Genomic DNA, 10234 nt, shown 5'->3' on the forward strand with positions numbered 1-10234 from the left:
CTTGAAGTGACTTTTCTTAGGTCTTAGAACTTTAGGAAGATCCCTGACTAGTATAGTTCCAAATCCTTGCTCAAAAATGAGAGACTGTGCTAGATTAAAAGATTCTCTCTCTCAACACTAATTTCCACTCCTGTTATCTTTATTTATTTGTTTTTTTTAAAGCAATTGGGGTTAAGTAACTTGCTCAAGGTTACACGGCCAGTTATTTCTGAGCGTGGTGCTGAGTATCTGAGCCCAGATTTGATCCAGGTCATCCCGACACTGGAGCCGGTGCTCTTACTCGCTGAGCCACCTGGCCACCCCTAAGCAATTGGGGTTAAGTAACTTGCTCAAGGTTATAAGGCCAGGTGTTTCTGGGTGAGTGCTAAGTGTCTGAGCCTGGGATTCAATCTCCAGGTCTTCTCAAACACTGGAGCCAGTGCTCTTTCTCGTTGTGCTACCTGGCCACCCCAACTCCTGTTATCTTTAAATAATGGATGTATATACAGTAAATTGGCAATGCTGGATAGTTTAATGGAATGATAATTCCTTTTCCACTCTCTTAATCTAAATACAATGGAAGCCTGGTTTGCAGAGCAAAGTTGGCAGAGTAAAGACATGTACTTGAATGAGCTCTCTCTCAAACCCTTCCAAATACCTTTAAATGATGACTCTAAACAAATTCTAGAGTGACAGAACCCACAAAAGTAAAGAGTGAAACAATTTTCCAGTCTAAGACAACTCAGAAGTTCAAAATGAAAGACTGTTACATCAGGGTGAGAGAGGAGTACAGGCTACACCAGCACAGACCAGGACCTAGCAAAGGACAAGCAGACCTTGGGGTGATAGAATCAGTGGCAGCAGGAGAGATCTCCAGATATCTCACCCCACAGCCAGTGAGGGGATCAGACAATGGGTCAGAAATTTGCAGGTATCTGTACCAACAAGGCAATATTTACAGCACTGGCAGTGACAATGAATGTGCTATTATAGTTTTGAATAGCAAAATAAAACAGATTCTACATACAGAAGACAGAAGCAAAATATTTATTCAAACACCAGAAAGACAAATCCCAACACCAGAAAACTGAATTCATGATAGAAACTAAGAAATCTAGGGGCAGAGCCAAGATGGCAGTGTAAAAGTAGGCACTTGGTATGAGCTCATGCACCAACCACCTCCAGTACCTGTAAAATGTGACTCTGAACAAATTTTAGAGCTACAGAATCCAAAAAGTGACAAAGAGAAACAAACCTTCCACTGAAGACAGCCTGGAAGGCCAGCAGGAAGGGTCTAGTGCACCACACTGGGAGCCACATGTAGTCCTGTGTGAGCCATATGGGCCCAGATCCAGGGTAGCCACACCCAGCGGCACAGACAGGCCAGAGAAGATTTCAGGAGAGTGAATCACCAGCAGCTGTGGCAGTTTCCAGACTTCTCAACCCATAAATTAAAAAAAAAAAGTAAAAGGTCTGTAGGGAACTCTGATGGAAATGGGTGAAGAAGAGAGCAGTCTGGCCCCTGCCCCTAGGGCAAATGGTGGCAAAGGCATGGTGGCTGCAGAATGTTGCAGCATGGCTACCTCCAGAGCTCCTGGTTGGCAAATTGTAGGGGGACCCAGTAACAACCATTCAGAGGGTAACTGCTCTTGATTTTACCTGCTTGGATCTTGGACACAGTCTTGGGTGGTGGTCATGGGGTGAGGAATGCCAGCTGCAAGAGCTTGAGATGGCTGTACAGATGGCTCCCTCCTCATAGCTTTGGCAACTGAGAGAATCCCAGAAAATTGGGACACAGCCCTCTCCACTCTGGAAGCAGAGTTCTACCATGGCAAAGAGCTCAAAAGTCAAATAATTGGCTAGCAAAAGGAGCAAGCAGAGGAAGCACAATCAGACCATAGAATCCTTTTTTTGGGTTCAAAAAGGATCAAAACATGGTACCAGAAGAAAACAACAAAGTCAAAACTCCTACAGCAAAAGCTTCCAAGAAAAATATGAACTGCTTACAGGCCATGGAAGAGCTCAAGAAGGATTCTGAAGATCAAGTAAGAGAAGTGAAGGAAAAATTGGGAACAGAAATGAGAATGACGCAAAAAAATCATGAAAGGAGACTCAAAAACACTGAAGAAAGTAACAGTTTAGAAAATAGACTGAGGATAGCTGAAGGGAATATATATAATAAGTATTTATAGGAGGGTGTATGTGTATATATATATACATGTATATATATATATATATGTGTGTGTGTGTGTGTTCACATGTATGTACATGTATGCATAGACAGAGGGCACAGGATGAGTTGAATAGGAAGGGATGATATCTAAAAAAATAAAATTATGAGGTGAGAGAGGAATATAATGGGAGGAGAAAGGGAGAGAGAGAATAGGGAAAATTATCTCATATAAAAGAGGCAAGAGAAAACTGTTGCAATGGAGGGAAAGAGTAGGAAGGTGAAAGGGAATGAGTCAACCTTACTCTCATTGAATTTGGCTTAAGGACAGAATAACATAAACACTCAATTGGGCATCTTACCCTACAGGAAAGTCGGGGGTAAGGGGATAAGAGGGGAGAGGATAGAAGGGAGGACAGATTGGGGTAGAGGGTATTGAGAAGCAAACACTTTTGAAAAGGGAAAGGTTCAAAGTAGAAAACAGAATAAGTGGGGGGCGGGATAGGATGTAGGGAAATAAAGTTAGCCTTTCACAATATAACTAGTATGGCGATGTTTTTCATAACTACACATGAACACCCTATATTGAATTACTTATCTTCCCAGTGGGTGTGGGTGAAGAGAGAAGAAGGGAAAGAATCTGGAAATCCAATTTTTAAAAACAAATGTTAAAAAAATGCTTTTTACATCTGACTACATCCACTGGGGTATTGAAATCCATCTTGCCCTACTAGACAGTTGGGGGGGGAGGATATGAGAGAACAGATTGGGGGAAGAGGTATTCTGTAGGCTTGCTATTCTGGGCTGGGAGGATAGGGGAAAGATGGAGAGAAATTTTGTAACTCAAAATCTTGTGGAAATGAATGTTGAAAACTAAAAATAAATAAATAAAATTTTAATTACATTAAAAAGAAAATCTAAGAAATCTATACAAAATAACACTACAAAAAGCAACACCATCCAAAAGCCTTCCCATAAACAAACATTCACAATACTAGTTGCCTCCTTGCCTGCTTCTTCTCCTCTGTCCACCCTAACTGCTCTTACTCCAAGCTTCCTCTCAGGTCTACTACACCCTTTTGACTCCACCTATTCATCAAACTTCTCCCACCATAGGCTCTATGTGATTATATTCGGCCTATTAAGGGGCAAGGAAGATCTTCAAATGACCATTACCATGATATTTGGCCCCCAAATTTTTCATATCCCTTACATAGGTCAATGGGATTTTAGGGGTAACTGGTGTCCACAAAATTTACAGCAATATAACAGGGATAACAGAAAAGAAGCACACAAAACAATATCTTAGGGTGAGGCTTGAGCCAAAGTACTCCACCATTCCCCCTCGAACGAATGGGGCTCAAAATTTTGGAGTAAGTGACAAAGGTCTTTTTTGTTGTTTTGTTTTATTTCGAGGGCAGTTGGGGTTAAGTGATTTGCCCAAAGTCACACAGATAATAATTGTGTCTATTGTCTGAGGCCAGATTTGAACTCAGGTCCTCCTGACTCCAGGACTGGTGCTCTATTGCCTGCACCACCTAGCTGTCCCAGTAAAAGTCTCTTCTTTCATAACTACTTCCTGCTGAAATTGGATGTAGAGCTATCCCTGCCCCCAAGAGGTCTCATTGGAGAGGTCAGTTCTTTAGCTGACATCTGCAGCTTGATCAGTGCAAGAGGTCCCATTTAAGAGGTCAGTTCTTTAGCTGGCATCTGGAGCTTGGCTGAAGCCAGGTGCAGGGGTGATACATCAGTTGTGGACAGGGGGTGAGATCTGAATTATGTGATCAGGCATCTGCAGGTGGAGGGTACTAAGCCTGCAGGAAACAAATCTAGCAAACATGTTTAACAGACAAAAAGCCAAAATGAAACAGGGAGACAAAAATGAGAAGCAGGGGTGATACAGCAAAAGCCATGGTTCTGGAGTCCATGAAGTCACTATCATAGCCTTATTCATCATTGTTCACTATTTTCCAATTTGCAGTTTTGGGGTCATCATTTTGGCTAGAGATATATTTTCTTTAATCTGAGCTGGGATCTGGCCAATTTCCTATTATCCCTGGAGGTGTGATGAACTTAGTTACAGTGGTCCAGGAGGATCTGTAGGGACAGTTATTATTTGTCTATTCCATCTAACATTAAACCCCTTTTCTTGGTTCATTTTACATACTTCATTAGTTGGAATACCACCTATTCTTCCAAAATGTACCCTTGCTCTTAATACAGTAATAAACAATTCTTTTCTCATCAGTCAATTCTGACTTTGAATCCAATGGCTATATACTCTTCTCTCTGGAGGAAATTTATCTTTTCCCCATTCTCCTAAGTCATTTAGCTGCAAAACATTATCCAGCACCTCTAAAAGAGAGTGCCCTACCTCCCCAATTAGAGAGTAAGAATCAGGTGCTTATAAGCAGGAGGAGCTGTCTTCACTATTTCTATGAGAAACTGCTAAGATGATATCATTATAAACCTTGGCATCTCTAGGCATATTGCTGTCTTCATTACCTCCTCCTTTAACTTTCTCATGTACTCTCTATGGAAGCACTAGGGTCTATCTCCACTAGACCACATAGAGTGAGTGGGAGATATTTTATTGCATCTCTTGGCAGCTAAAGCTAACAGAGTGGTTATATTTTTACCTCCTAGCACATAATGATCCTTAAAAGTTTGCTATACAAAAGGATTCTAACAAATACCTATAAATTTCAAGCAATCCACAGTATCTACCTATACCCCTCTGGCCCCTTTATCACTGATTCTCACCATCCAAAACACCAAGGATTAACCCATCCTTTGGGTGAATGTGCTTAATATATCAGTGACATCTTGCTGGGTAAAATCCTCAATTGTCTCCCTGAAGACTAAGTTTCTCCCCTTGTTCTGCTTTCTTGTCAGTATGGGAAGAAAATCTGTCCTTGTAAAAGTCTCCTCACCTAACTCTGCTTTATTCTCCTCTCACACATTCTCCTGAAAGTAGCAGGGGCAACTAGGACTAGCCTGTGCAAGGGCTGCATGCACATTCCTTTTGTTAGTTTTTTTACTTCTTTCCAGCTAAATGAACAGAAAGATTCTCATGCAAATCAGCTAACTCTGTAACAGTAATCTGTTCTGCCACCTAAGACCCTCCAGCTTGCTCTTCTGAAAGAGGGCCTGAATGCTGTAACACAGAATATTTTCTATGAAAATCAGCTAACTTCCTTTCCATATGAACTTTCTCCTGCAGCAGTGTGTCTCTGCTTTTACATATAATGTGGTAACCTGCTAGTAAAACCCAGCTTCTTCTACACACTCCTGCCAATTCTTGCCCTGTTTTTATTGGAATTCCTTGCAAATATCTTTCTAAATCTCTAGGTTCTCAGCTCTGCAGCCTCGGTTCCCAGTTTCCATAGGGTCTAGCCCATTCCCTTTCTATGGAGGAATAAGGTAAATCCTCCTGTCCTGGGATGTCCATTTCTTCCTCTAAAGTCCTTCTACCTCAAAATAGAGATCTGATACCTTGAGATCCTGTTGGTGACACCAAATGTGCCACCAAGGCAACATGTGCAGCACCAACTGCAACTAAGAATACGCTGGCATAATTCTGACTTGCAAAACTTAGAAGACTCTCCATACAGAAAACAGAAGCAAAACATTTATTCAATCACCAGAAATCCAAATCACAACAGCAGAAAACCTAATTCATCATAGAAACAAATCTATACACAATAACACTGCAGAAAGCACCACCACCCCAAAGCCTTCCCACAAACACTTACAAGCCTGTCTCCTTGCCTGTATCCTCTCTCCCCCCTCTGTTCTAACTGCTCTGACTCCCAGTTTCCTCTGGGCTCTTCTCCACTGTTCCTACTCCACCCATTCAGCAAACTTCTCCCACCACAGGCTCCATGTAATTACATTCAGTCTATTAAGGGATAGGAAATAAGTTCAATTTTCCTTAAATCTATTAAGGGACAGAGAAAATATTTAAATTCCCATTACTATTACAGTGTCCCTTTTTGTCTCCAGGGGCAGAACTCTGTTGTGTTGCCTGTACTTGGATCTGGGTCACAGTCCTGGGTCCTAGTCCCAGTTTGAGGAGAACTAGCACAACAGAGCTTGGGACCACAGAGGATCAGGGACCCTGGTCACTATTCCTGGGTTAAAAAAGTGCTTGTGGTCACTGACAAGTGCTAATCTCTCAGTCAAAAAGTCTTTCTTCTTAATTAGAAATTAGTTTCCAATCATTCTTAATTCAATTGTCTTGAAAAGGTACAGGATACAGAGTACAGAGTTCTCTACTCCTAGGCCACAGTAAATCATGATCTTCTTAGTTTTCATTAAATACCCAAGGAGAGGTCTTTTCATATTGAGTTGAGGCAGGCTCTCAGCTTCCATGGTTCCTCTTCCATGGTCCCAGCTCCTGCCCAAATCTAGCAAACTGTCATCTGAGTTCTCAGGCAGACAGCAATCAGTTCCTTGTCCAGCTCCTTGTGCAGTTCCTGCTCCATATTGAAGCTAACAGGCTCTCCTTCAGAGTTTCTGTTCCTGAGAAGACAAAGCTTATCAAAGCCACAAAGCATTCATGCACGTTGCCAGCACCCTCAACACTTCTCTTTCTGCCTGTGCAATCAACATAGATCCAACAACAAGGTCTGAGGAATAAACACAAATCATCAGCATAGTCTCAGGACCTCTGAAATCATCACCAAGACATTCCTACAGGATATCCATAAACATATAACAAGAAAATCCTCTTTTAGGGTTTCTGAACCAGCAGTAAGATCTCAGAACTTCTGTAATAATGGCAATATTCACTATCAACAGAAGAAACTTCCTCCCACTTCTCCTCTCTTCACATTTCTCAGTTCTTCTCAATTCTCTTCTCAGTTCTTTATTCTGCCATCACAAGTTCTGTTCTCCATTCTTATATCAGCAATGCAATATTCACAATGCCTATGGCAATTAAAAATATGCTGATGTGGTTAATAATCACAAAATATATCAGGCTTGCTATATGGGGATAAAGCTAGAACATTTATTAAAACACCAAATGCCAGAATCCCAAAACCAGAAAGTCAAAACCATCAGAGTAGTTATGAAATTGGCACAGGTAGATAAAGCTGAAAGCACCCACATTCTCAAGCCTTTAAAATAGAACAGGCTACCTCAGGCAAAGGTTTTCCTCTCCCCACTCACAGCAACTGCTCAGCATCCAGGAAGCATGCTCCTAGCAGTTCTGGCCCCTGGCAGTCCTCAGCAAGTGTCCTTAGCAGAAATTCTGGCTGGCTAAAAAAAGGGGTTCGTGTCTCCACCTCCACCTCGACACTACCACTACCACTGCCGCTGCCACTGCCGCTGTTGCTGCCACTGCTAGTCACTGCAGGAAATCTAGCTTGGCTTCTGCTTCCTCTTGCCCCATCCCTTCCTGCTATGTCAGCAAGTCCAATGGGGCATGGAAGATGTTTAAATCCCATAACCCTTACATTCTGTTCTCAATTTGTAGCAGTTCTCAGAAGTTCTCAGGATCCTAGCAATTCTCTCTCTCTCTCTCTCTCTCTCTCTCTCTCTCTCTCTCTCTCTCTCAGCAATTCTGGCTCTCTAACTTGGGCTTTCCTTATACATGGTATTAGTTCCTCCTTGTTCCTTCCCTTCGTGTTACATCAGCAACTTCCTCCCATTATAGGATTCACAAGTTCTGGATCTTAATACTTGATACAATCATGAACTGAAACAAGGTGCTACATTCCTGTTTGTTTATCAATACAAGGCAGTAGGGAAGATTTTTAGATCCCCATTATCATTACAAAAAGCAAGTACATAGTACAGGAGAGTAATAAGCGCACTTCTCCTTCTCTCATACTACCTTGGAAGAGTTGAAAACTTATATGTTCCCAGACTTACTTCTGAAAACAGCAGGAAAAAAAAGAAACCTGAAGCTTGGGACAGTGTCTCTTCCACTTGGGAAGCAGAGCTGCTCTGTAGCATAGACCAAAAGCCATGAAATAGACTAGAAAATGAGCAAGTAACAGACAAAAACATCTGACCATAGAAAAGTATGATTCTGACAAGAAAGATCAAAATTAATACTTGGAAGAAGATAACAAAGTAAAATTTCCTCCATCCAAAGCCTCAAAGAAAAATATGAACTGGCATCAGGCCATGAAAGAGTTCAAAAAGATTTTTAAAATCAAGTAAAAGAGGCAGAGTAATAATAGGAAGAGAAATGAGAGTGATACAAGAAAATAATGAAAAGGAATCAACAATTTGATAAAGCAGACAAAAATACTGGAGATAATAATACCTTAAAAATCAGACTAAACCAAATGGTAAAAAGAGATATAAAAATCCAATGAAGAGAAGAATGCCTTACAGAGCACAGCTGACCAATGGAAAAGCATACACAAACTTTCACAGAACAGAAATACAAACATTTGCATAACAGAAATACAAACATTTGCAGAACAGAAAAACTACTTAAAATGTCAAATCGGGCAAATGGAAAAGAAAGTACAAAAGCTTACTAAAGAAATGATTCCTTAAAAGGTAGAATTGGACAATGACTATGAGATGTCGAACAACAATCAAGAAAAACAAAAGCATGAACAACTAGAAAAAAGTGTGAAATATCTCATTGCAAAATAAATCCGAGAGATATTTTGATAATTACTTACTAAATGTCATGATTTAAAAAAAAGAGCATAGACACCATGTTTCAAGAAACCTGCCTCGATATTCTTTTTCTTTAAACATGACTATTCTTCAATATGTCCATAAATAATTCTTTCTGTACATAATATACTTCAACAAAATTTGCAAATATATACATCAAGTTCATATTTGGAGGCCCTGGGGGAAGGGGCAAGAAGCCAGAGGAAAGAGCTTTCTTCAGGTATTGTCTCAAACTTGTGTCCTGGCGGGGTCCTGTCCCTTATCTCCCTTTTTCTCAGTATCAATGTCACCCCCCAAAGTGGACTGGGCCTCCAATGTCACAATGCCCTCAGGAAGGAAGCCTGGTCTGGATGACCGCTAAGCAGACAGGCCAGAACAGACGGGATGGCAGGAGCTGGGGGATAAAGAGTGGGGCGGCAGAGATGGGAGGGCCACGCTCCCAACAAAGGGCTGCTGGACCAGCTGGGTAATGGGACCTGCGGCGAACTGGGGAACAGGTAGGGCAGGCCTGGTAGTGGCACCGGTGCAGAGCGCAGAAGCAGGGGATTGTAGACTTGGAGGCCTGGAGGAGGGGAGGGGAGCCTCAGATCCTGCAGCTGGTGCTTCAACTTCATGGGTTGATTCTGGAACGAGGTTTTTATCTGCGGGAGCCCGACAAGCCAAGCCTGAGCACCTCTGCAGCCTCGGCTCGAAGGTGAGGGTGGGGTGGAGTGGGAGCCCCCCACCCTTCTGGATACCTGAATTTCAGACAGTTGCATCTTGCCTGCCAACTTGCGCAGGTAGTGGTGACGTTTGAAGGAGCTCTCCAGAGTGCTGATCTGCTTGGTGGTGAAAGCAGTGGGAAGGCGGCAGGCCCCCCCCCCCCCACCATGGGGCTCGGGCCGGGCCCTCTGGCCCACAGCTGCCACTGCTGACCTCAGGGGAAGCCTCCTCACCCAGAGGCCTGTATGTGACTGAAGAAGACCCTCCAAAAGTGGTGGTGGGTAGTTGTGGGGCCTGGGAACTCGTAGAAGAGTCTTCTGACCCTGATGTATCAGGGGGCGCCAAAAAAAGATTCCCCGTGAGGACCTGGGGGCCTCAGCCTAACCCTCTGGTGGAAGCCTCAGAGTCACCTTGGCCAAGGTGTAAGGGTTTCTGGATGCTCTGGGAGAGCCATTCCACAGAAAATGGGGCCTTCGTGATTAGGATCATGCTGGACACTGAGGGGGCCTTACTTTGACTCCCTGCCTTGATATTCTTGAACCAGAGGGTAAAATAGAAATTGAAAAAAAAATCACTAATCACATACTAGAAGAGGTCCAAAAATGAAAATACCCAGTAATATGATTGTTAAATTACGCACCTCCAAAATCAAGGGAAAAAAATACTGCAAGCAGCCAGAAACAACTTAAATATCATGGAGCCGCAGTCAGGATAACACAAGATTTAGCAGCTTCT

General features: G+C 42.5%; 1 pseudogene; it reads right to left on the minus strand.

Annotated features, from left to right (window-relative positions):
- Positions 1 to 9114: 9114 nt before the first annotated feature.
- On the minus strand, positions 9115 to 9988 carry LOC138174648 (transcription factor LBX2-like; annotated as a pseudogene).
- Positions 9989 to 10234: the final 246 nt, after the last annotated feature.

Source organism: Petaurus breviceps, unplaced genomic scaffold (genome assembly GCF_028583685.1).
Source record: "Petaurus breviceps papuanus isolate PSGF00001 unplaced genomic scaffold, PetGlider_PUasm1.0 76, whole genome shotgun sequence".
Classification (NCBI taxonomy): domain Eukaryota; kingdom Metazoa; phylum Chordata; class Mammalia; order Diprotodontia; family Petauridae; genus Petaurus; species Petaurus breviceps.